At 37.9% G+C, this 24,478-nt stretch overlaps 1 long non-coding RNA gene and 2 pseudogenes across 1 annotated transcript; all 3 read right to left on the reverse strand.

Annotated features, from left to right (window-relative positions):
• Positions 1–14,772: 14,772 nt before the first annotated feature.
• Positions 14,773–15,793, reverse strand: LOC120178791 (annotated as a pseudogene).
• Positions 15,794–15,853: 60 nt separating this feature from the next.
• LOC120178793 lies at positions 15,854–17,985 on the reverse strand. The gene is made up of 3 exons (XR_005521542.1): positions 17,818–17,985; positions 17,493–17,519; positions 15,854–15,909 (listed from the first exon to the last, which is right to left on the reverse strand). It is a non-coding gene; the product is annotated as an uncharacterized LOC120178793 (long non-coding RNA).
• A 1,753-nt stretch (positions 17,986–19,738) lies between these two features.
• On the reverse strand, positions 19,739–24,074 carry LOC120178792 (annotated as a pseudogene).
• Positions 24,075–24,478: the final 404 nt, after the last annotated feature.

Raw genomic sequence — 24,478 nt, forward strand, 5'->3', positions numbered from 1 at the left:
GTCAGTAAACCTGCAAATCAACAAAGCTTGTGCAATTCTGTGTTTAACTTTCTTATATTCTGATTTACAGACTCACTCATAACTTGCGTTTTATTATTATTATTTTTTTTGTTTGCAAAGGACAACTTAATAAATATTTTTGCTGTCTGAACATTTTGGTGTCAGTAGTTATATTACTCCTACTTATATTTCAAGAAAAAAAAGGCTTAGAATATTTTGTGATAGACTACTCATCTTTATCCATAACACTTGTATATAAATAAGCCGGTGACATTTCTATCCATCATAAATAACTTATTAGTTTAAAGAAAATCATTTATAAATTTGCTTTATTAGTAATATATTGTTTTTTAAACAATTTAGAGTGATTACAAGATAGTAATTATTCAGAATCTTAGTTATTGACAACACAAACCTCACATACGGTTATTCGAACCTGAAACTTCTAGGAACACTCCCTTCGTAACACCCTTTACCCAACCTTGACGAAATAGGTCGAATCCAGAAGGCCCATTAACTTGTCTCCTAAAATTAACCCTAATGTTATTTAAAATGTATTGAAATTATCCCTCATGTTTATTGATTTCAAAAGCTTTAAGTAACTGAACTAATTCAATTAATAAATTAAATTGTAAAGCAAGCGCACACCAAAGCCAAAATCAAATCCAATGTCCAAAATAAGTATAATGTCCAATGTTACAAAATAATTATAAGTAATAAACATTACCCAAATATAAATACTAATAAAATCCGAAATAGAAATTTTGAGTAAAATTTCATATTATGAAAAAAATAATGAAATTTGAATAACGTCATGAATCTCCAAGTACCCGATCACCTAAACTCAAGAATCTGAAAGAGAAACTAGAATGGTGCAAGATATTAAAACTTAGTGTGTCTTTAAAGTGCAACGATCATATATCACATCACAGTCCGATTCTACAGTAATAATTAAAATTTGAATATTATGTAAATGAACATGCACCCATACACGATCAATAACCTTTAATTGTTCAAGGTCAAGGTAGGGAAACAATTCTTAATAAAAGGGTTGTCTTATCAAATTTACTTTTACGGGTCAACAACTCAAAAATGATAACTCACTTCTCCATAATGATTTGTTTAACCAAATGTGGATAAGACACACAAATTTTATTATTATTATTATCATGAATATCAGTTTCTCATAATTTGGCTAGTAAGAAAATTTCTCCTTCGCTACGTATTCTGATATCAAAGACACGCTCGAGGGAAAAAATTAAACCCTACTTACGTCCATAAAATTGATTAAGAATGATAGTCTAATTGATTCTTATTCTAAAGAATCACTCATCACCTTGATGAGATTACACTTCCACACATATCTATCGCTAAGGCACAAAACTTCCCTTTATAGTCTTACAATAACACTTTCCACACTTTATCTGAGTACCTTTATTCGTAGATTCATAAACCACTTTCTTAGTTATATCTACCATGAGAGACTAAGTTCCTCACTCAAACCTTTCCCGTCATATTTTAGCACATAATATGCCAAACATAATAGGTTTCATATTCCCTAATTAGTCACCTCAATATATTTTATTTTATTGATTTGTCTCTATTAGACATTTATTAGTCAAGGTTATAACATCAACTTACCAGTCAACGATAGATATACGATATTGGAGCCTCAATCTGCGAGTACACTTTGTAACTTTAAGGGAATGTAGGACTCGACTAGGTTAGCCTAGAACTAACTAGTCTCTAGTTCTGATACCACTAAATGTAACATCCAAATCCCAAAGATTCAAGTATCACACGGAATCACCAAAGTGACTAACCATTTATTTTTAAACCATACTTTTTGTAACATCCTCTATACCGGGTCAGTGATTAAATTATGAAATTTTAAAAGTTATTGATCAAAGTAGATAAATTGAAAGTTGAAGGAATTGATTGAAATATTTGGTGTAGGATCAATTAGTAAAGCATGGGGAACTAAAGGGGCAAATGGGTCTTTTGGCAAGGAAATAAATTAAATGTTTTTTTAGGATATTTAAATCCACGTGGTAAGCTTATGAGAGAAACAAGGTTCTGGATATTTCTTTCTTCTTCCTTCTCCTTCTCTGTCGTGAAGCAAAGCTAAAGGTGAGTTTTCTTGTGATCAAATTCTTGATGAATTTAAGGTTTCTTATTGATCCTTAGTTGACAACTAAGCTTAAGGAAAGCTTAGATTATCTTAAAACCATAAGATGAGGAGTGTATGAAGAATTAAAGAAAGGAAGTAGAAAAGTGAAATTTTAGAATAGGGTTCTTAATAAGAATTAAAAGTGAAATTTGACTTGTCATTAAGCTAACTAAGAGGTATGAAGTGTTAGAATTCAAATTAGAACATGTTGGAATTTGGGTTAGATTCTTAAACTCTACATGGAGAATCGGATTTCTAAGTTTTGAAAGTATGGAATGAATAATAAGTAGTTTAAGTAAGAGTATGTAAGTTAAGGATATAAAAAGAGGGGTAATATAAAGTGTTAAGTAGGCTAAGAAGAGATTTCCGTGCTAAAATGACAATTATGGCAATGTGCATCGATGAACATTCATTGTGCACCGATGCATCAATGATAAATCCCAGAAATTGTTTAAGGTGCATCGATGCACATGAAGTGCATCGATATATTAATTTAAAAAGAAAACATCGAATGCCATCGATGCATAAGGAGTGCATCGATGCACCCCATTAAATACAAACATCGAATAAGATTTATGCATCGATGCATGGTGTAATGCATCGATGCATACCTCCATTAAAAGATGAAAATGACTTTTCTTTTAGCCTAAGAATGATAGCTTAGAATATACTAACTAGTATACTGATAAGTATCAATGAATTACTATGTAGATACCTAGCCTAAACGAGTTCTGGAACCATCGACCAGTAGGATCAATTGAGGGAAAGAGAAAGAAATCTAGGTGAGTGCATATGCATAGCATAAATATGTATTCTATTCAGTTCTAGACTTGTGATAAGTCTAGATTCAATATTATGATACTTGACATGAACTCATACCATATGCATTATGTGACCTGAATATGCAAGAAAAGTTATATGAGTTATGTGATAAATATATGAAAATAATATGCCTATGCGATATAAATTATGTGAATGGTGAAAGCCCATGTTATGTAGATGAGAACTATAGGTATAGTTGGCATGCCAAGGGTAGAGGGTCTATGTGGTCCTTCGGGACATATATGTATTCTTTGGAACAGGTGTGAGGTCTGTTGAGACACATACTTGATCTTTGGCATATGTATATGATTCTTAAGGAATGATATGTGGTCCTTCGGGACATATATGTATTCTTTGGAACAGGTGTGAGGTCTGTTGAGACACATACTTGATCTTTGGCATATGTATATGATTCTTAAGGAATGATATGTGGTCCTTATGGACATTATTATATGGCACTACGGTGCAATTCTACATGACACTCTGGTGCAATTCTACGTGGCACTTAGGTGCAATTATATGAGCTGTGGTGACAGTATAGTGCACAACCTCACAATACTCACATACCTTAGGTTCTCTGTATGGTACCATGGGCTAATGAACTTACTAAGGAGAACTTATGAATGTGAATTTGATAAGTATATGTGTAAGAAACATGGTTTTGGTTATTGCATTGTTTACATACATCTTATTACTGCAACCCATCTCATTTTGGCAATTACTTTATATTTATTGATATTATTATTATATTATTGCCTCACTAAGTCGATGACTTAGCGTGTGAGTGTTTCACACGTAGGATCCGATAAAGTAGACGATCGAGGTTAAGCAGCTGGACAACATTACTCCTGCAACTATCAGATCAGAAGTAACTTAATCAGTAGGTCATTTTGTTATGAAAATGGATGTTGGCATGTAATTAAAGAGTTAAGTTGTGTATGCTCTGAATATTTTGGTAAACTTATATTACCATATGTATATTATTGTATTTTTCGTAATATAAGTTCAAGTATTTTACTATTATTTGTAATGAGTTGTGTTTTAAAAGTCAATGTAATATCTCTGACTCGTATCCGGATTGGGATACAGGTTGGGGGTGTTACATTTAATGGTATCAGAGCTATAGTTTAGCCGATTCTAGGCATAAACCAGAGTCTATAGAGTTGTTAAATGGAATACATGCCAACAAATAGTGAGATCTTCTGATCTGGTATAGTATGAGTATGCTATTTTGCTAATAGAACAATGTGTTTATTCTTATTAGATGTCCGTACATAATAGCTCCCGAAGTGAAGCGGGAGAAGATAGGCCTGCTGAAAGCAGTAATTCACCTGCCCTGGCCAGGCAAAGTGAAGAACATGCATCTCAAGGAGTGCCTGTGCAAGATCAAGATATATTCTTCAGAACGTTAGACGCTATTCTAACGCGTATTCAACCTCTTACTCCATCAACTCAAAGGATAAATGTAGCAAAAGAGTTGAGACGTTTAAGAGCTCCCGAATTTAAGGGAGAAACCGAAGAAGGCCCGGTTGCGGCAGATCTTTGGTTAAATGATTTAAAAATCATGTTGGATGGTCTCCACTGTTCTGAAGTGGAGAAGTTAGATGGAGATGTCTCGTTGTTAAGGGGTCAGGCGAGAATATGGTGGACGAACGTCACCATGAGGATGCCCAGTGACCAATTGACTTGGTCTTTATTCTTAGATGAATTTAAAAACAAGTACATTGGAGATTAATTTATTCGACAGATGAAGCAGGAGTTTTTAAGTTTGAAACAGATGAACCGCTCTGTATATGAGTATGAATGTGAGTTCAACAAGTTGAGTAGGTTTGCATCCGATCTTGTGCCTACTGAAAAAGAGGCTTGTGAATGGTTTGTGGAGGGTTTACGCCCTAGATTGAAAGAGATACTGATAGTATTGAATTTGTCCTCGTTCCAAGAGGTGATCAATCGTGCTAAGGCTCTTGAAAGAGCTCAGAATGAGAGATTTGGGGATTTTAGAGTTCAGACATCAAAAAGAATGGGCACTTCTAGCTCCGCACCCTCAAAAAGGGGAAGAGACTCGGGATTTCGATCACAAACTAGATCAGAATCAGTTGCATCGTCTGCTAGGGGAGCAAGTCAGGCAAGACCTAGACAGACGCAGTCAGTGGGATCTGGTGTTGGGAGATCTACTCTGAGTCAAGCGAGACAGTGTCAGCACTGTGGGAAAAACCATTCTGGGGCTTGTCGGATGGCTGCTGGGACTTGTTTTGGATGCGGAGATGCCGGACATTTTATCCGGGATTGTCCATTTATTGTTGGTGAGCCTGCACCATCTGAAAGAGTTGGTTCTTCCTCACAAAGAGGACGAGGAAGAGGCAGAGGAAGGAACCCGTCTGAATTCTCTGCTCAACCTGAAGTTTGATCAACCGCACGGGTGTACAATCTAAAGACAAGTGAAGACCGTGATGACCCTGATATTATAGTAGGTACTTTTTAGTTATATGATAAATTAGTATTGGTACTGATTGATCCGGGTTCTAATTATTCTTATATTACAAGTAAGTTAGTAAAGGAATTGAGGATTCCCTTAGAAGCTACGAGTAATGAGATTATAGTAACAACTCCGTTAGGCCATAGTGCTCGGGTGAATAAAGTCTGTAAGGGGTGTCCCATAAAGGTTCAGGGAATTGAATTCCCTGCTAATATGATGGAATTACCCTTTGACGAGTTTGAAGTGATTCTGGGAATAGATTGGTTATTCCGTTACTATGGAGATTTTAATTGCAGATTGAAAAATGTAACCCTGAAAAGTCCAAGAGGAACAGAGATAAGTGTGAGCAGTGAAAAGTTTAATCCCTTAGCAAATGTAATGTCAGTAATGTCAGCTAAGAAGCTATTGCTACAGGGATGTCAAGGATTTCTTGCAAATGTGATAGATTTAAGAGCTATAGAGAAAAGGCTAGGGGAGATTCCAATAGTTCAAGAATTCACTGATGTTTTCCTGGCTGAGTTGCCCGGATTACCTCCAGATAGAGAGGTCAAATTTCAAATTGAAGTAATGCTAGGAACCGCTCCAACTGCAATGACACCTTATCGGATGGCTCCGAAAGAATTGCAAGAGTTAAAGAATCAATTGCACGAGTTGTTAAAAAGAGGATTTATTCGACCCAGTGTGTCACCTTGGGGAGCTCCGGTGTTATTTGTTAAAAAGAAAGATGGATCAATGCATCTCTGCATTGACTATCAACAACTCAATAAAGTAACAATCAAGAATAAGTATCCTCTTCCATGCATCGACGATTTGTTTGATCAGTTAAAAGGAGCTTCGGTATTCTCGAAGATTGACTTACGTTCCGGCTATCACCAATTGAAGATTCAAGAGAAAGACATTCCGAAGACAGCTTTTAGAACGAGATATGGTCATTATGAATTCATTGTAATGCCATTTGGAGTAACGAATGCACCTGCTACTTTTATGGATCTCATGAACAGGATTTTTCAGCCCTTCTTGGACCAGTTTGTTGTTGTCTTTATTGATGACATACTGGTGTACTCGAAATCTCATGAAGAGCATAGCGCACATCTGAAGATCGTCCTGCAAATTTTAAGAGATAAGAAGTTGTATGCCAAATTGTCCAAATGTGAATTTTGGTTAAATGAAGTAATTTTCTTGGGGCATGTGATCTCCGCAGACGGGATTAGTATGGACCCTCAAAAGATTAAAGCTATAATGGATTGGGAAGTTCCTAAGAATGTGTCTGAAGTTCGGAGTTTTCTTGGACTTGCCGGTTACTATCGAAGATTCGTTAAGAATTTTTCGATGATTGTGCTGCCTCTAACAAAGCTAATGAGAAAGAACGTACCGTTTAGTTGGACTCCTGAATGTCAAGTAAGTTTTGAATTTTTAAAGGAAATTCTAACAGAAGCTCCTGTATTAGTTCAACCTGAAACTGGCAAGAAGTTCATAGTGTTCAGTGACGTATCCTATAACGGGTTGGGGTGTGTATTAATGCAAGAAGGGAAGGTGGTAGTGTATGCATCGAGACAGTTGAAACCACATGAAAAGAATTACCCCACCCATGATTTAGAAATGGCTGCTGTAGTATTCGCTCTCAAGATTTGGCATCATTATCTATATGGGGAGCGTTGTTACTTATATACGGATCATAAGAGCCTGAAGTACCTGATGACTCAAAAGAGTTGAATTTGAGGCAACGTAGATGGGTAGAGTTCTTAAAGGATCATGATGTGATAATTGACTATCATCCTGGAAAGGCTAACGTAGTAGCAGATGCTTTGAGTAGAAAAACGTTTGCAGCCTTGCGAACTATGGATACAAGATTATCTTTAACTGGAGACGGTGGTCTATGTGCAGAGTTAAAACTTAAACCAGCATGGTTGGAACGAATAGGAGAATTGCAAAGTAAAGATGAAATGTGTTTGAAAAGAATTGAACAAGTAAAGAACAAAGAGATTAAAGACTTTGAGATTAAGTCAGATGGAAATCTATATTGTAAAGGAAGAATTGTAATACCCGACAATGACGACTTGAAGAAAGAAATATTAACAGAGGCTCATTGCAGTCCGTTAACGATGCACCCGGGTGGAACCAAGATGTATATGGATTTGAAGGATCGATTTTGGTGGCCAGGGATGAAACAAAGCATTACTGATTTTGTGTCCAAGTGCTTAACATGTCAGCAAGTCAAAGCAGAGCATCAAGTTCCGTTAGGATTATTGCAACCGCTTTACGTTCCTCAATGGAAATGGGAAAATGTTACGATGGATTTTGTTTCGGGATTACCTTTGACTCCGAACAAAAGAGAATCAATCTGGGTAGTTATTGATCGATTGACTAAGTCAGCACATTTCCTTCCGGTTAGAACAGATTTCTCTATGGAAAAGTACGCTGAGCTGTATATTAGAGAAATTATTAGATTGCACGGAGTGCCTATTTCCATAGTCTCTGATCGAGACCCTCGATTCACTTCTAGATTCTGGAAAGCTTTGCATGGAGCGTTGGGAACTCGCCTTAACTTTAGTACGGCCTTTCACCCTCAGACGGATGGGCAATCAGAGAGAACTATTCAAATATTGGAAGATATGTTACGAGCATGTGTTATTGAGTTTAAAGGGTCGTGGGAGAAATATTTACCACTGGCGGAGTTTGCTTACAACAATAGTTATCAATACAGTATTAAAATGGCACCTTATGAGGCGTTATATGGGAGGAAATGTCGTACTCCATTAAATTGGTATGAACTCAAAGATAGAAGTGTTCTTGGTTTGTATTTAATTCAAGATGTAGAAAAGAAAGTTCGAGAAATTCAGCATAACCTCAAAGTTGCCTCTGATCGGCAAAAGTCCTATTCTGATCTTAAAAGAAAAGAGATTGAGTTCGAGGTTAGAGATAAAGTTTTCCTTAAAGTATCTCCATGGAAGAAAGTATTACGTTTTGGTCGGAAAGGAAAGTTAAGTCCTAGATTCATTGGGCCATATGAAGTTGTTAAGAGGATAGGACCCGTGGCATATCAGTTATCCTTGCCACCAGAAATGGAGAAGATCCATAACATCTTCCATGTGTCCATGTTACGAAGATATAGGTCTGATCCCTCGCACATCATTGCACCAGAACAAGTAGAAGTCCAATCGGATCTGACATATGAAGAAGAACCAGTGAGAATATTGGCTTATGAAGTCAAACAGTTAAGAAGTAAGACAGTTCCGTTGGTCAAGGTTCTTTGGAGAAATCACAAGGTAGAAGAAGCCACGTGGGAACGTGAAGAAGATATGCGACTTCAATATCCCCATCTGTTCGTACAATGAAAATTCGAGGATGAATTTTCTTAAGGGAGGGAGATTGATAACATCCTCTATATCGGGTCAGTGATTAAATTGTGAAATTTTAAAAGTTATTGATCAAAGTAGATAAATTGAAAGTTGAAGGAATTGATTGAAATATTTGGTGTAGGATCAATTAGTAAAGCATGGGAACTAAAGGGGCAAATGGTTCTTTTGGCAAGGAAATAAATTAAATGTTTTTTTAGGATATTTAAATCCACGTGGTAAGCTTATGAGAGAAACAAGGTTCTGGATATTTCTTTCTTCTTCATTCTCCTTCTCTGCCGTGAAGCCAAGCTAAAGGTGAGTTTTCTTGTGATCAAATTCTTGATGAATTTAAGGTTTCTTATTGATCCTTAGTTGATAACTAAGCTTAAGGAAAGCTTAGATTATCTTAAAACCATAAGATGAGGAGTGTATGAAGAATTAAAGAAAGGAAGTAGAAAAGTGAAATTTTAGAATAGGGTTCTTAATAAGAATTAGAAGTGAAATTAAACTTGGCATTAAGCTAACTAAGAGGTATGAAGTGTTAGAATTCAAATTAGAACATGTTGGAATTTGGGTTAGATTCTTAAACTCTACATGGAGAATCAGATTTCTAAGTTTTGAAAGTATGGAATGAATAATAAGTAGTTTAAGTAAGAGTATGTAAGTTAAGGATATAAAAAGAGGGGTAATATAAAGTGTTAAGTGGACTAAGAAGAGATTTCCGTGCTAAAATGACAATTCTGGGCAATGTGCATCGATGCACATTCATTGTGCACCGATGCATCAACGATAAATCCCTGAAATTGTTTAAGGTGCATCGATGCATTAATTTAAAAAGAAAACATCGAATGCCACCGATGCATCGATGCATAAGGAGTGCATCGATGCACCCCATTAAATACAAACATTGAATAAGATTTATGCATCGATGCATACCTCCATTAAAAGATGAAAATGACTTTTCTTTTAGCCTAAGAATGATAGCTTAGAATATACTAACTAGTATACTGATAAGTATCAATGAATTACTATGTAGATACCGAGCCTAAACGAGTTCTGGAACCATCAACCAGTAGGATCAATTGAGGGAAAGAGAAAGCAATCTAGGTGAGTGCATATGCATAGCATAAATATGTATTCTATTCAGTTCTAGACTTGTGATAAGTCTAGATTCAATATTATAATACTTGACATGAACTCATACCATATGCATTATGTGACCTGAATATGCAAGAAAAGTTATATGAGTTATGTGATAAATATATGAAAATAATATGCCTATGCGATATAAATTATGTGAATGGTGAAAGCCCATGTTATGTAGATGAGAACTATAGGTATAGTTGGCATGCCAAGGGTAGAGGGTCTATGTGGTCCTTCGGGACATATATGTATTCTTTGGAACAGGTGTGAGGTCTGTTGAGACACATACTTGATCTTTGGCATATATATATGATTCTTAAGGAATGATATGTGGTCCTTCGGGACATATATGTATTCTTTGGAACAAGTGTGAGGTCTGTTGAGACACATACTTGATCTTTGGCATATGTATATGATTCTTAAGGAATGATATGTGGTCCTTATGGACATTATTATATGGCACTACGGTGCAATTCTATGCGGCACTCCGGTGCAATTCTACGTGGCACTTAGGTGCAATTATATGAGCTGTGGTGACAGCATAGTGCACAACCTCACAATACTCACATACCTTAGGTTCTCTGTATGGTACCATGGGCTAATGAACTTACTAAGGCGAACTTATGAATGTGAATTTGATAAGTATATGTGTAAGAAACATGGTTTTGGTTATTGCATTGTTTACATACATCTTATTACTGCAACCCATCTCATTTTGGCAATTACTTTATATTTATTGATATTATTATTATATTATTGCCTCACTAAGTCGATGACTTAGCGTGTGAGTGTTTCATATGTAGGATCCGATAAAGTAGACGATCGAGGTTAAGCAGCTGGACAACATTACTCCTGCAACTATCAGATCAGAAGCAACTTAATCAGTATGTCATTTTGTTATGAAAATGGATGTTGACATGTAATTAAAGAGTTAAGTTGTGTATGCTCTGAATATTTTGGTACACTTATATTACCATATGTATATTATTGTATTTTTCGTAATATAAGTTCAAGTATTTTACTATTATTTGTAATGAGTGTGTTTTAAAAGTCAATGTAATATCTCTGACTCGTATCCGGGTTGGGATACGGGTTGGGGGTGTTACACTTTTTTTTTATTAAAAATGTTTACACAAGTACGATACCAATATAATTTACAAAAATGGGGCCCCAATATAGAAACTCGACAAATAAAATAAATATTTAAAATGATATAAGTTGACTCATTTCAAATCATGACCTATAATTTCCCATTAAGCCGTCATCATTGTACTATGGTACTCTGCTAAGACTATCGTTGTCCCATCACACTCCACGAAATCTGAAACTTACAAACGAAAACACATTCCGAACGCTGAACTTGTAAGCCCCACGCCATACAATTCCTCTACTATACTACAAGCATTCATTTAATGATCATGCTAGCAAACGAAGACATGGGCATACAAATACACTAAAAACATACTGAGACAAGTTTAGTGGTGTGGTTAGAGGAATTTTTTTGCATCTCAAGGAAACACCCCCAACTTACGTAGGATACTCTCGAGTATCGGGGTGAGATCCAAAATTTTCTGCATCGGAAACATACACTCTTAGCATACCTTGAATGTTCTTGAGTATCAAGATGAGATTCAAAATTTTCTGCATCGAAAACATACACCCGACCAACTTACTCCGTCGAGTCATGGGGCATCTGCGCCCAGTTGGAAACTGAAGTACCTAGCGCACTAGCTGAGCTATATCTGGATATTCTAATACATGAGATGATCGTCATAATACGAAAGTAACTTAGGTGTCCTGACTATTTCCCGAGTGTCACACAAGGGCTAGTTTTATGTAATCCTGATGTAATCTATTTCTAGTTGTAATTGTAATTACTCAGGTTGTTCTCACTTGTAGTTTTATTCACAAGGTTTCAATGGCCCCTGATTCCCCTACCCAAACTCTTGAATTGATTTGGGATATTTACCCAACTCATGACGAGGGTACCGATACTACTATGCCTTGCAGTATCAGTACTGACCCTTAGGTATCGATACCTACCCTGGGTATCGATACAAAAATAGTTTCGATGATTAGGGAAAATACTCAGTATTAATACTCTTAATTGGAGTACCGATACTTTTGTTAAAGGGTATCGATACTACCCCGAGTACCGATACCAAAAATGACTTCGATGTTCGGAAATTTAGCTAGGTATCGATACTCCCCTCCTGGTATTGATACTCCCTTGAGTATTAGTACCAAAAATGGAAATTGAAATATGAATTCAACATTTGGTATCAATACTCCCCCTCGAGTATCGATACTCTTGGGACAATATCGATACCCCCTTGAATGAGTAGCGATACTAACAGCCCCAAACACCTTGTTTTGGGCTGCTTGAAGGAAAATATCAGTATTGTTCATCCAATATACTTTTGCCAACAAATACCCTATTTTGAGCACGAAAATATGCTCTAACTCTACCTATTTGCCCTACAAAGGCCATTAAACGGTATTTAAGTCTTATATGAGTCATTAGGGGTTAAAAGTAGTCACCTTTCATGCTTAAAAACATCACCAATGAACTTCACCATAAAATGCTTGGGCATGTTTCATGAACCCAACTAACTAACCATGCAAATCTAATGAACTACATGTGGTATAGGCAAGTCAGAAACATGTTACTACTATTCATTTGTATTATCTGTTAGCGTGATGTTCAACTAGGGTTTACTAATTAATGGCAACACTCTAGTCACTCTCATCATGGTTCCCCTCGATTCACCCTTGAATTGGAGGGACAACTGATACACTCTCATCTTGCATAGGTAACTCGTATAGGTTTTTTCATTCATTGAGGCCCATAATGGTAATTTGGTAATTTCAGTCCCCAACAACATTTTAGTGACATCTTACACTCGAGCTAGATGCCCGATCTTAATCGATATTAAATTCTTCACTCTTAAGTCTATTTGACATCGTGAAGTTACTTAACCATGTTGGGTATTGATATCAAGCCTTCGTTATGGATACTATTTCATCCTGTATGGATACCAACACTCCAGTATGGATACTAGTTTATCCGGTATGGATATCAACACTCCGGTGTCGATACCAAAGGGTCGGTATCGATACCAGTTCATCTAGTATCGATAATGAGGCCTAGAAAACCTAATTTTTACCTAGAACATGAACAATATCGATACTATTACCCAGAAACACCTTATTTAGCTCGGGAAACACCCTTAAACTCATCCTAACGCTTATTCTAAGGTCTAAGTTGATTATTAAAGCTTATGAAAGTTATAAGGGCCATTATACATTATTTTTACAATAGAATAACATAAAAAATATCCATAACAACAAATCAAGAACCTAAGCCCCATATGCTCTTCCACCTCATACAAGCAAGCACACTCATCTAGATGACATACAAGTAGTAAGAAAGAGTTATAATGTGTTACCTCAGCTCTTAGCTACCCAAATACCTTTCTAGATTCTCCAAAAACCAACCATGTCAATTCCTTGCCTTTTGGGGGGGGGGGGTTCTTGCACCACTTTTCCATCACCCAAAAGCCACCAAATGATTTCAACATGAAAATGAAGGAGGCTAGATGTTAAACAATGACTATAACACATAAAAATCAGATAGGAGCCATGAGAGAAGCCCATGGAGCTCAAATCCTTCTAAAACCTCATGAAAAGCTCAAGAACACCATTTATGGAGATGGTGAGCTTTTCATGAAGCTCAAGAACTCTAGGTTAAGAGTCTTACCTCTAGATTTCAAATTGAAGAAGGAGATGAAGAAAGGTGTAAGCTTTTCCATTTATCTAGCTTGAAAGAAGAAGAAAAAATGAAGAGAAAAGATGAGAGGAAGAAGGAGAAATTTTATGGAAGTGAAAGAGAAAAGTGGCATGTCCAAGCTCCCCTAAACCTACATGAAAATCAGCTAGAAATCTTCCCAAATCAGCCATATTTTTCTTCGATGGTAAAATTACACTTTAGGATCTCCTATATTCTTTCAAAGCTTAAAAAATCCTTTTTTTTGTTATATTTTACAAGGCTAATTTCTTACCCGATTATACTTAAATTTGAACCAATGAACCCTCGTGTTGTAATAAATTTATTAAATAAATTATTGGGTCGACACAAAACTACTGGAACGATATTCGGGGCGTTACAGCTACACCCGATTATTGTGTCAGTCTTATAATAGCCTTAAACGGCAAGAAACGGTGGTATGGGTGAGACAGAGGTGCAACAATAAACGGAATGGGACTCTCATGGCCTACCAGGGGCTGTTCAGCCGCGACCTAGGCCAACTAGGCCTTCCCCGGCAAGAACTCGATCTTACAGTGGCCATAAACGATCGAAACAAGGCGACAACAACGACGTTTTGTAAGCTAAAGCTCGCGAGTTTCATATCAACACAACCCCCATCAACGATGAGGCTTCGGGTCACCATGTGGGGGCCTTTGGACGATAGCAGCGATGACGTTACCTTAAATGGCGAGGATAACTGTGACACAACAAGAAAATAGTGAGCGACTGTTAGGGTTTAAAGGAAGGGAAAAAGAAAATCAGGAGAGGGCGTCGCATAGTTTAAAACAAGCTAAGGTTAGAGTTCTTAAAAAAAATAAAATTGGGTTAATTATTTAGTTAGTCCTTGAACTTTTTGAGGTTCATGAAATTAACCCCAAACTTTCCAGTATTGCAATTAGGTCACCAAATAGAAATTAGGGATTTAAGGACAATATCGCCAATTCCTAGGATTTCAAATTGGGAATATATTATCATCAACACATCATTATTTATTAAAACTATAGTCTTACATGTATAAGTTGAAGAAAGGTCTAGCTCTCTGAGCATTGTGCCATGTCCAAGCTCTCGGTAGTAGCATCAATGGCTGCTGCCGTGGGTTCCTAGGATGGCCTTTCCACAGATAATAGAAATGGCTTTGGAGGCATCTCAAGTAGCTCAACCGCATCTTCAAGCATCTCCAAAACCCTACTCATCGAAGGATGGTCTGTAGGCTTTATTTGTATACAACAAAACAAAACCATAATCATTTTCCTCACTATTTTTCTTTCGTTCTTAGATGCATCTTCTAATTCCAGATCCTTCCCTCTATCGAATAGGTTATAAATCCACGAGGGGAAATATATTTCACTAGACTGCTGAGCAAGTGCATTCAGATTTCTTCTCCTTCCTGCCATTTCCATCAACATTCCGAAGCTGTAAACATCTACCTTATGCGAGATACTCCCGACGTTCTTGTAAAACAGTTCTGGTGCAATGTATCCAACAGTGCCTCGTGCTGCTGTGAGAGACACAATGCTCTTATCTACTGCATGCAGTTTCGCGAGCCCGAAATCCGAAACTTTCGGGGTGCAGTTTTCGTCTAGGAGGATGTTATGCGGTTTGATGTCGAAATTTAGAATCTGCATGTGACATCCCCGATGCAAGTATTCAATCCCTCGAGCCACTCCGGTTGCGATCTTGAATACTTTTTTCCCAGCTCAAATCGACCTTCTTTTCTTCTGAAAATATTATTTTATCTAAAGAACCATTTGGCATGAAATCATAGACAAGGGCTTGTTTTGATCCTTGTACACAAAACCAACGAGTTGTACCACGTTAACATGATGATTCCTCCCGATGGTACCAACTTCATTGATGAAATCTTGGCCTTGTGATTTCGACAATTCTAACAATTTGATCGTCATAAAACGGTCGCTTCGAAGCTTTCCTTTGAACATAGATCCGAACCCACCCTGCCCTAGTTTATTTTTGAAAGAATCTGTCATTTTCTTTATCTCTGAATAAGAGTACCTGATGGGCATTAACTTGCTTTGATTTTGAAGGAATTCTTCAATTGTATCATCTATACACTGACTTCGTCTTCAAAACTTAAGCAGTACAGCTATAATCAAGCATGAAACCCCCAATCGAGTTCTAATAGCAATAACAGCTCCTGCACACAGAAATAGAAAGGATTCGGCATAAACAAATTATTATCTTTAAATAAAAGGTAAACTACACAAATGATCACTAATGTTTGACTAAATTTTTGAATTTTTATTAAAATTTCAAAAATAAAAAATCGGGCACTAATGTTATCGATTTATAACAAATCGGTCCCTCAATATTAACTGTCGTCACTGTAGGTGACAGAAAGCTGACATGGCATGATAATTGCTGATTTGACACCATTCGACCATTATTTTGATCTTCCCAATGTTGTCGATTGTTTTATGCATCGGTAAGCCACCATTTGAGCTTCTTACAGCACCCTTCGATGTATATAAAAACTCATGCAGTCAACTACCGTTCATCCCCAAATCATCATCATCATTTATCCGATGGGTTTAAGTCGAACAGAGCGGCCAGGTTTTGTAACGATGTTGGGTTTTATGGTGAGAGTAGTGATTGTTATTACCACCGTCATCATGAAGCAAAAGAGGAGGAACAAAGTTGGTTCAATTGGCAGAGGAGCTTAACGTGCAATGAAGACTTCAGTACTCAGCAGCCAGTAACGGCGATCGACATTGATAATCAAGACGTCGGAAGGGTTGACCATAAGGAGAAAAATCAAAAGCTTGGCATATCCCTTCATTTATGAATTAAGGGAGAATGATGAGCAATTCTTTTAGTTAGAGTAATTTATGTTTTTTTTTTTGCTTTAATTCTTCATTTCTTCTACTACATGCTTTTACTGTAAAACGATATGACGATTTCATTCTTTCTTTTGCAAATGAAGTGCAAGAATCAGATGATACTTATCGTTCGTTCAGATTAAGATAAAGTTATGAATAGAAAATAATTGAATCAGATTGGTCTAGCATTGGCCTTTTCGTTTCTAGATTAGATTTTTCTTTTATATACCCATTCTATGATATACATTCAAGTTCGTGATATTTTTACAAAATAGAAACAACATAACAAACTAGCTAGATTTGATAATGAGTGACAATAACGTAAATCTTAGGGCAACTAGAATCTTGGTAAAGAGATTAATAGTTGTGACTGTACGTACGTAAATAAAAAAAATTATATCCCTAGCTTATTCATTAATTAAAGTAAAATTAGTTTCAATATAGTATGATCAAAATAAAACTGATCGATGAAAAAGAGAGCATTGAGGAGCTTTGCACGAGACAAAGAGAATTGTGGGATGGGCGGCCTTTTTGTTTTTGAGGATGAAGATTGGAGAAGAAAAACTAATGAAAATGGTGGGTTTTGAGTTTAAAAGAAATATAGAGATGAGAGTAGAGATGGAAGAGAATGGTAGGTGAAAATAATGATAAAAAGGTGTCAAATCAACAGTTAGCATGTCATGCCAGCTTTCTGTCACCTACAGTGACGGCATTTAACGTCGAGTAGTTGGTTTATTAAAAATCGATAATGTTAATGATAAATTTGTTACTTTTGAAACTTCAGTGGGGAAAGCGAAAACTTACTCAAACATCGGTGACTATTTCTGTAGTTTATCCTTAAATAAAACAAATTAAAAGTTTAAACAAAAATAAAATTGTTATGCAGGTATCTGGTTCTCACCGGTTAGAATAAGGAAGACAAGCTGGCCTGGAAATAAACAAATGGGTAAAATGGTTATTAATTAACTTGGCAAAAAAAAAAATGGCTGTCCCTTTTTTTCATATATATGGGGTAAGGGGAGGTAAGATAGTAGGCTACTACCAACACCAGGTTGAGAGCAGCTTCTGTAAGAGATCTCCGAATTATGAAATGCCCTCCGTGGGACTTGATCTCACGACCTCAAGATTAAGAACCTTATGCTCTACCAACTGAGCTGGATGGTCATTTCCAACTTGGCAAAAAAAAGAATCCAACAAACTGATTAGTAGAACACTGAAAAGCATACTTGAATTGTAATAAGAGGCAGTAGTCTCATGCGCTGGAATTCCGTAGGTGAAAAATATTCGAATACTGTTAAAATCACTTGAAATGATGTACTTCAATCACCATAATCTACATCAGTAGTCAAACATTTGTGTCATAAAATACATTCAAAACATCAAGTTGTGGTGAAGTTCATAATTAAGTTTGATGTTATAAGATACTCTTACATGTTTGCAAGTGAACTTCTGTTGCGGGGATGCCACATGGCCTAAGAGAAGCTCCCGGTGAATATCCAGAGCAGGCGTTTGTTGTTGGTAACACATTTATTAGTACAGAGACAGCTTCGACATTTCCGATCACTTAATCTCAATGGTGGTCCGGCTAGGTTACAAAGTCGATGGACCCCATGAACAGTACATTTAAAAGCTGAGATGACAAAGTGTTTCAAATTAATTTCCAAAAATATATCCCTAGTATATTAAAATACAGTTCCAAAGGGACCCTTAGTATCATTTTAGTCGATCGAAATATTAAAATATACCCTTAGTAACGGATGGATGCTACACGAAAAGATTTGTAAAACATTCAATATATGATAGGCAAATGATGCGGTTAATTATGCGGAAAGGGAAGGCTAATAATGATTAGTGTTAAGAAAAAGATGTTGAAAATTCATTTAGTTGGATTATATTTATTATACGCGCATTGATCGTTGAGAAATCAGTACGAGTGCAAAGGGAGGCAACTTGGAAATTTCTACATGCTCATTACACTGGATCAACAAATTAAATAGCAGAGACCGAGAGAGAGATTAAACATGAACCTGTCAGGCATTTTCCCCATCTTCCTTGCTCCTAAGTTAACGGGGACATTGTTCCTTCTCCTCCTTGCGTTGATATTGATGGTTAAACAAGGTGGAGCAGCAGCAGGTTATGAAACATGCTAGGTTGCAGAGTGCAAACGCCACGGCCTGCCTGCCCGATTTCCATTCTTGTTACAGCACCAGGAGTCGCACCACCGCAGTTATCCCGATTCAGGCTTCCAATTGTCGTGCTCCTATAATAAACAAACTCTGATCTACTTGCCACCCTCAGTTATGATGGTAGTCCAGGCTATAGATTACCAAAAACAAGTAATTCACATGCCTCGTCTCGGTACTTGCTACTATATCCACCTCCCATCTCTCAATTTATAAGCATCACCTTTCCAGTTTCTTGATGATCTCTCTTTCCCCGGCTTAGGAGAAATAAAATACTTAACCTCGTTCAATTGCTCTTCAGTTGGTGACGATACTTGTCCGATGGATATACCTTGGAATAATGAGTACAACTTTAACCTAATAAATTGCAGCAAATGGGCACTCTTAGCTATATATTTAAGATAGAGACACCAGTTTTCTACCTACTCATCATCTAAACAAGTATGGTCCGAGGTCTTATGCCCGCATCACAATAAGTCCGTAATTCAGTAGATCAATAGTGTCATCTTATCAATGAAGTCATCGATAGGCTGAGTAACTAATATTAAAATTACCTAATGGAATACATATTTCATCTGGCCTGAATGAAGTTGCAGCCTGCAGGCAGCATAGGAAGCACCTGGTTAAACTAATAATGTCTTCAAAATGTTAGATGCAACAATCAAATATTTATGGCATACATATTTCATCTGGCCTGAATGAAGTTGCAGCTTGCAGGCAGCATAGGAAGCACCTGGTTAAACTAATAATGTCTTCAAAATGTTAGATGCAACAATGAAATATTTATGGCATAAATCTTCATATAAAAGGTGAGGAATAGGTAACTCATTGATTGTAAAGGATGCAGTTAAGACTTCAGATTGTTGCTTTATTCTTCTTGTATTTGAATTTGAAGTGCAGTTCTTTTGTAGCAGCCCATTGCCCTGATTTCCTGCATTGATTAAATAGCCATTTACCTAAACATGACACCGTACCTCTGCCGACTGCCAGCACCGTGTGCCTGCAACACGTTTAATACATTATTGGCATATACATACCTCAAATGCCCGTTGTCATCATTGTACCACGGCACAGCAGCTAATCCAGCAACCCTAAGCATCCTGCTGAAAAATAAGAATATCAACATCTAACACAGTCCTCTTTGCAAGAAGAACCTGACAACCGAAGTCTGTACACGTTGTAATACAACAGAACATACAGTAATACAAGTTTATTGCAGATTGCATACAAAATGGTCATTCTTTTGGCAACTATAGCATCACAACGAATAAGAAGTTACCACTTGGAAATAGTGACCCAAATTATTACTTCCACCCATGTCCAGATAAAAGAACATAAATATTTCACATCTTCAACAAATCAAAGACATGAGAACGTCATGCAAACAGAGAAGTTGAAAAGCTAAAGAACAATCTTTTACATTGAATATTCAAATTGATAACATGTTTATTGATTAAATTTAATTCCAGTACAAAGGAAGGGAAATTAAAGACACTTTGATGGTGTTTCAAGTGTGTACACTTTGCAGTGATGGACAACTCCTTTACATAAGGATGGGGATAAAAACATATGTCGATGTCTTTTTATTCATACAGCAGTTTTTGCTTCTCTTCAGCGAATTCAACTCCTGGATTCCGCACCTACATAACATCTCTTTAAATTCCCTCAATTCCCACCCCTTAGTTTCCACAAGAAAAACAGGAATTTCTGATTTAGCTTCTCCAATAATTGGAAAAATGGAGCAAGCTTACCCATCCAGTTGAAGGGGCATCGCCTTGGCAAGAAGGAAAAAAATTAGAAAGATCATCATAACACCTATTTGATAATATCAGGTGTAAACTTAAGTAGGTGGAAAGTTTTTCCAGCCATTTGAAAATGAAAATGGGCAGCCCACATCTCCCTGACCACAAGGTTTATTGGTATATACTTCTCATTCATAAGCCTTTTCCCCAATCATCTACAACCTCTAATGGCCCTGTTTCATTTAAACCCCTACACAGCAACCCAGCTGAATTCGAATTGGTATCATTTGAATCCATAGTTGATATGGATTGAACTCCAGCCAGCTTTAAAGCATCTTCAGATTGAACTGCTCCAGAAGATGAGTTTACACCCGCTTCAGAATCAAGAACACTCCAGCGGTTAATTGAAGCAGGAATTGGAGTATCCTCGTCTTTCCATTCAGAGCCTGGATTTGAAGTTCCACCAAGAGACTCATCACCACCCCATGAAAGTTTCCCCCAACCAACCTCCTGCGCCACAGCCTTCTTCCATGGATTTGCCTTTACAGCAGAACTCGGCCCTGTTCCTCCCCATGCATTATTAGGGTTTGATGCTCCACCACTGTGAACAAAAGTAGAAGCCCCTGTATAAATTGATCCATGATCCAATCTCCTCATAGCCGTTGCAGGTCGAGCAGGATCACTAAATACAACCAACGCATTCTTGTCGTTCATCCAAACAAGTTCACACTCCCCGCCAAACCTCAACACCAATGCACTAATACCTGCTTCTCGGGGAAAATCTAGGAAAGAAACAACAAGCCTTGGATCCATGTCCACAAGGGGATCAAAAACAGGAGGATGTACTGACCCACTACCGGTTGACCCTTTACCCCCAATGATACAAGCCGGTGGTTTAGATTTGGGAGTAGCATGAACCACAATAAAACGCTTGGGCTCCCAACCAGCAGCACTAATAGCAAGCTTCCATCTTTCTGCTATTATCCTGACAGCATCGCTCTTATCCTTCAGCATTGGGCAGAACACATGAACTTTCAAACCCGTTCCTCTGTTCTTGCCAAGTACCAAAAACTTGCATCTCTCCTCTACAGCTAGAACCCACTTCAGATAACGCCTGTATAGGTCAAAAATCAGCTCTGATGTAACCGAATTCTCACCAAAATGAAGAGAATCCAAGTTGGGGGGAGTGATATCAAAAGCATCTGCAAGAGCTCGTTTGCGCTCCAACTTAGCACATTCATCATCACACATAAGCTTCCTTTGTCCAAGAGGAATCCTTTTGCCTGTTGATTCCACTGGTTGAAAGGGTACGACAATTTTTGGATAATAGACGCTTCAAAAACTGTATCAGCATTGACGCCACCAGCATCACAAGGAACAGTTGCAGTTAGCCGGCCACATGAACACACGATTGTAACTCGAACATCACACCTAACATCAGGACATGGTGCCGAGGGATGACAAGGTGCAGTACATGTATGCCTGCAGTCTTGCCGAGGTGCCCCACACATCTGCTCACAAGAGGCCCTAAAACCTTTTTCAACTCCAGATGATGCATCACAGGGCGGTGGATGACAAGTTCTCCCACATGCATGTAACCCACACTGTCTGGTCTTGCCGCAAAGTTTGTTGCATCTGATATCTTTTAATCCACAAGGAATATTCCTAAGAACAACATGTCCTCCGATGCATTCCTTTGCCGCAGGAACAGAACAAGGTGGACAATCTCCAAAATGGCAGCAGTGAGAAGATGAATGACCACAAGCCTGCGGAACTGAGCATGGAAATTGACATGAAGGTGGTGGTGTACCACACGGCAATGGAGGTGGGATTGAAGTTCTTCCACAAGCACATGTCAAATCAGTAAAGATTGTTTCCAAGCATGGAGGGCAGTGACCACTGTGACAAAGAGATTCACAAGAATGTTGCCCGCATCTCAGCTTCTTCCCACATGCCATTTGGCAAAAGTGTGGATCCCGACCGCCAGAACCAAGATTATTGGAGTTTGAGAGTGGGCAACATCGATCGCTGCATCGATGTCTACCACAATTCTTCTTACGGCCACAAGGCTTGTCGCACATGAATCTCTCATTTTCAAGTGTCGTTTTGTAGCATTTCACCCTCCGAGAAGTTGATCCACAGAGGCATTTTTGGGTGACAAGGTGGGCAACTACCAGCATGACAGGCTTGGTCACATCGGTGCACTTGACAAGGAAGGAACTTTGCACATATCTCTGAACAAGTTGGAATTGGGTCCAAACATCTTTGCCTTTGATCCTGCAAGCTTGTTTTCCCACAGTAACAAGACTTGAACTTGCTTGGCATAAACTCACAATCCTCGCAAGGACCAGGATGACAAATTTCAGCACAATAATGATTACCACATCTAAGCATCTTTCCACACGTTGAATTACAAGAAAAAATGCCATCTTCCGCTTTCACTTCTCCCTTCACAACCAAGTCAACACAGATGACAACTTCAACCTTTTTCTTGCAGAAACAGGAGGCATTAATTAGAAGTTTGCAAGGATCACAAGCTCCTACATGGCAAACCTGTTCACAGTGATGACGCCCACACTCGAGAAGTTTATCACACTGTTGACCACAAGTAAGAAACGACTTCCTATCAGAACATCTGGTTGTAATAACTTTCTTCCCACAAGGACACAAACGTGGCGGAGCAAATGCCTTACAAGGGGGACATGGACCTGGGTGACATTGCAAAACACAATTTTGAGGACAAAGCTCATCCTTCATCACCCCAGAACCTAGTCCCAGCTTCTTCTCAAGCGGCTTTCCACACGGCTCGCCACATGAATGTGGAGTCAAGTACAAATCAGGAGGAGGATCATTCCTCTTCCCACAAAAGCAAACATACCGAATCTCCTTACAGGATGTGAACTGCACAGACTGACAGCCCGGGCAACGCCAATTAAAACCCTGATTCTTCTCGGCCACTAAATCAACAGAAGTGGGTGCCTTCGCCCAATTCTTAATACAATTGAGGTGAAAAATGGAGTAACAGCTCGAGCAGGACCATATGGTGCCTGATCTCTTTACCATATCACAACAAATCATACACTCAACGGTACTCTTTATAAGCTTATCCTGAATTTCCTGCACAAGCTGCGGCAAATTAGGATCGATCTCCTTCCTCACAGCCACATGATTCTCACTCCTTTCCTTTCTCCTATCTCTCCTATGGTTGATGGGCTGCTTAACGAGAACTCCCTGCACAAGCTGCCACAAATTAGGATCGATCTCCTTCCTTACCTGCACAAGATTCTAGGCCCTTTCCTTTTCCCCATCTCTCCTATGGTTGGTGGTCCGACCAATTTGTCTATATTATCATCATTTCGAGTTGAGGCCTCGTTGACATTAGAGGTTGAATCAGAGGCTGCTGGTGAGCTGCTTTCAACAGTGGTGGTTGCAGATGAAGATCCTCTAGGAACCCATTCTTGACGAGTGCTCCGTGAAGTCGATCTATTTCGGCTATGAAAGCTCATGATTTTGTAGCTAGACGTCGACGAACTTCGCAAACCCGATCCAATTTTTGTGGATTAAGCAAAAGATCAAAGAAACTGTAACACCACCAAGCCAAAGAACAATTATCAATAACCCAGCAACCCCTTGGTTCGAAATGACAAACAAAAGAAGCAAACAAGTACTTGAAATTGAGTCAATTAAAAGAGAAAAAACATCAGTCACTAATCCTAAAATCAATTAGGAAATTGAAAACAAACAAAACCAAAATCAGGAATCATGAACAGAACAGAAATGGAACGTACCTGATCAACAAAATAAAACCTTCCCTCTTTTTTTTTTCTTCCTGTTTCCTGTTCTGCGTGTATAAAATGAATCGTTTTAACAAGCGAGGTGACCCTTGATCAGAAATGAGAGAAACCCAAATGGAACAGAGTGGTAGAAAATGAAGGGATGAAAATGGGTGAATATATTGGCGT

Source organism: Hibiscus syriacus, unplaced genomic scaffold (assembly GCF_006381635.1).
Source record: "Hibiscus syriacus cultivar Baekdansim isolate YM2019G1 unplaced genomic scaffold, ASM638163v2 tig00112382_pilon, whole genome shotgun sequence".
In the NCBI taxonomy this organism is placed as follows: domain Eukaryota; kingdom Viridiplantae; phylum Streptophyta; class Magnoliopsida; order Malvales; family Malvaceae; genus Hibiscus; species Hibiscus syriacus.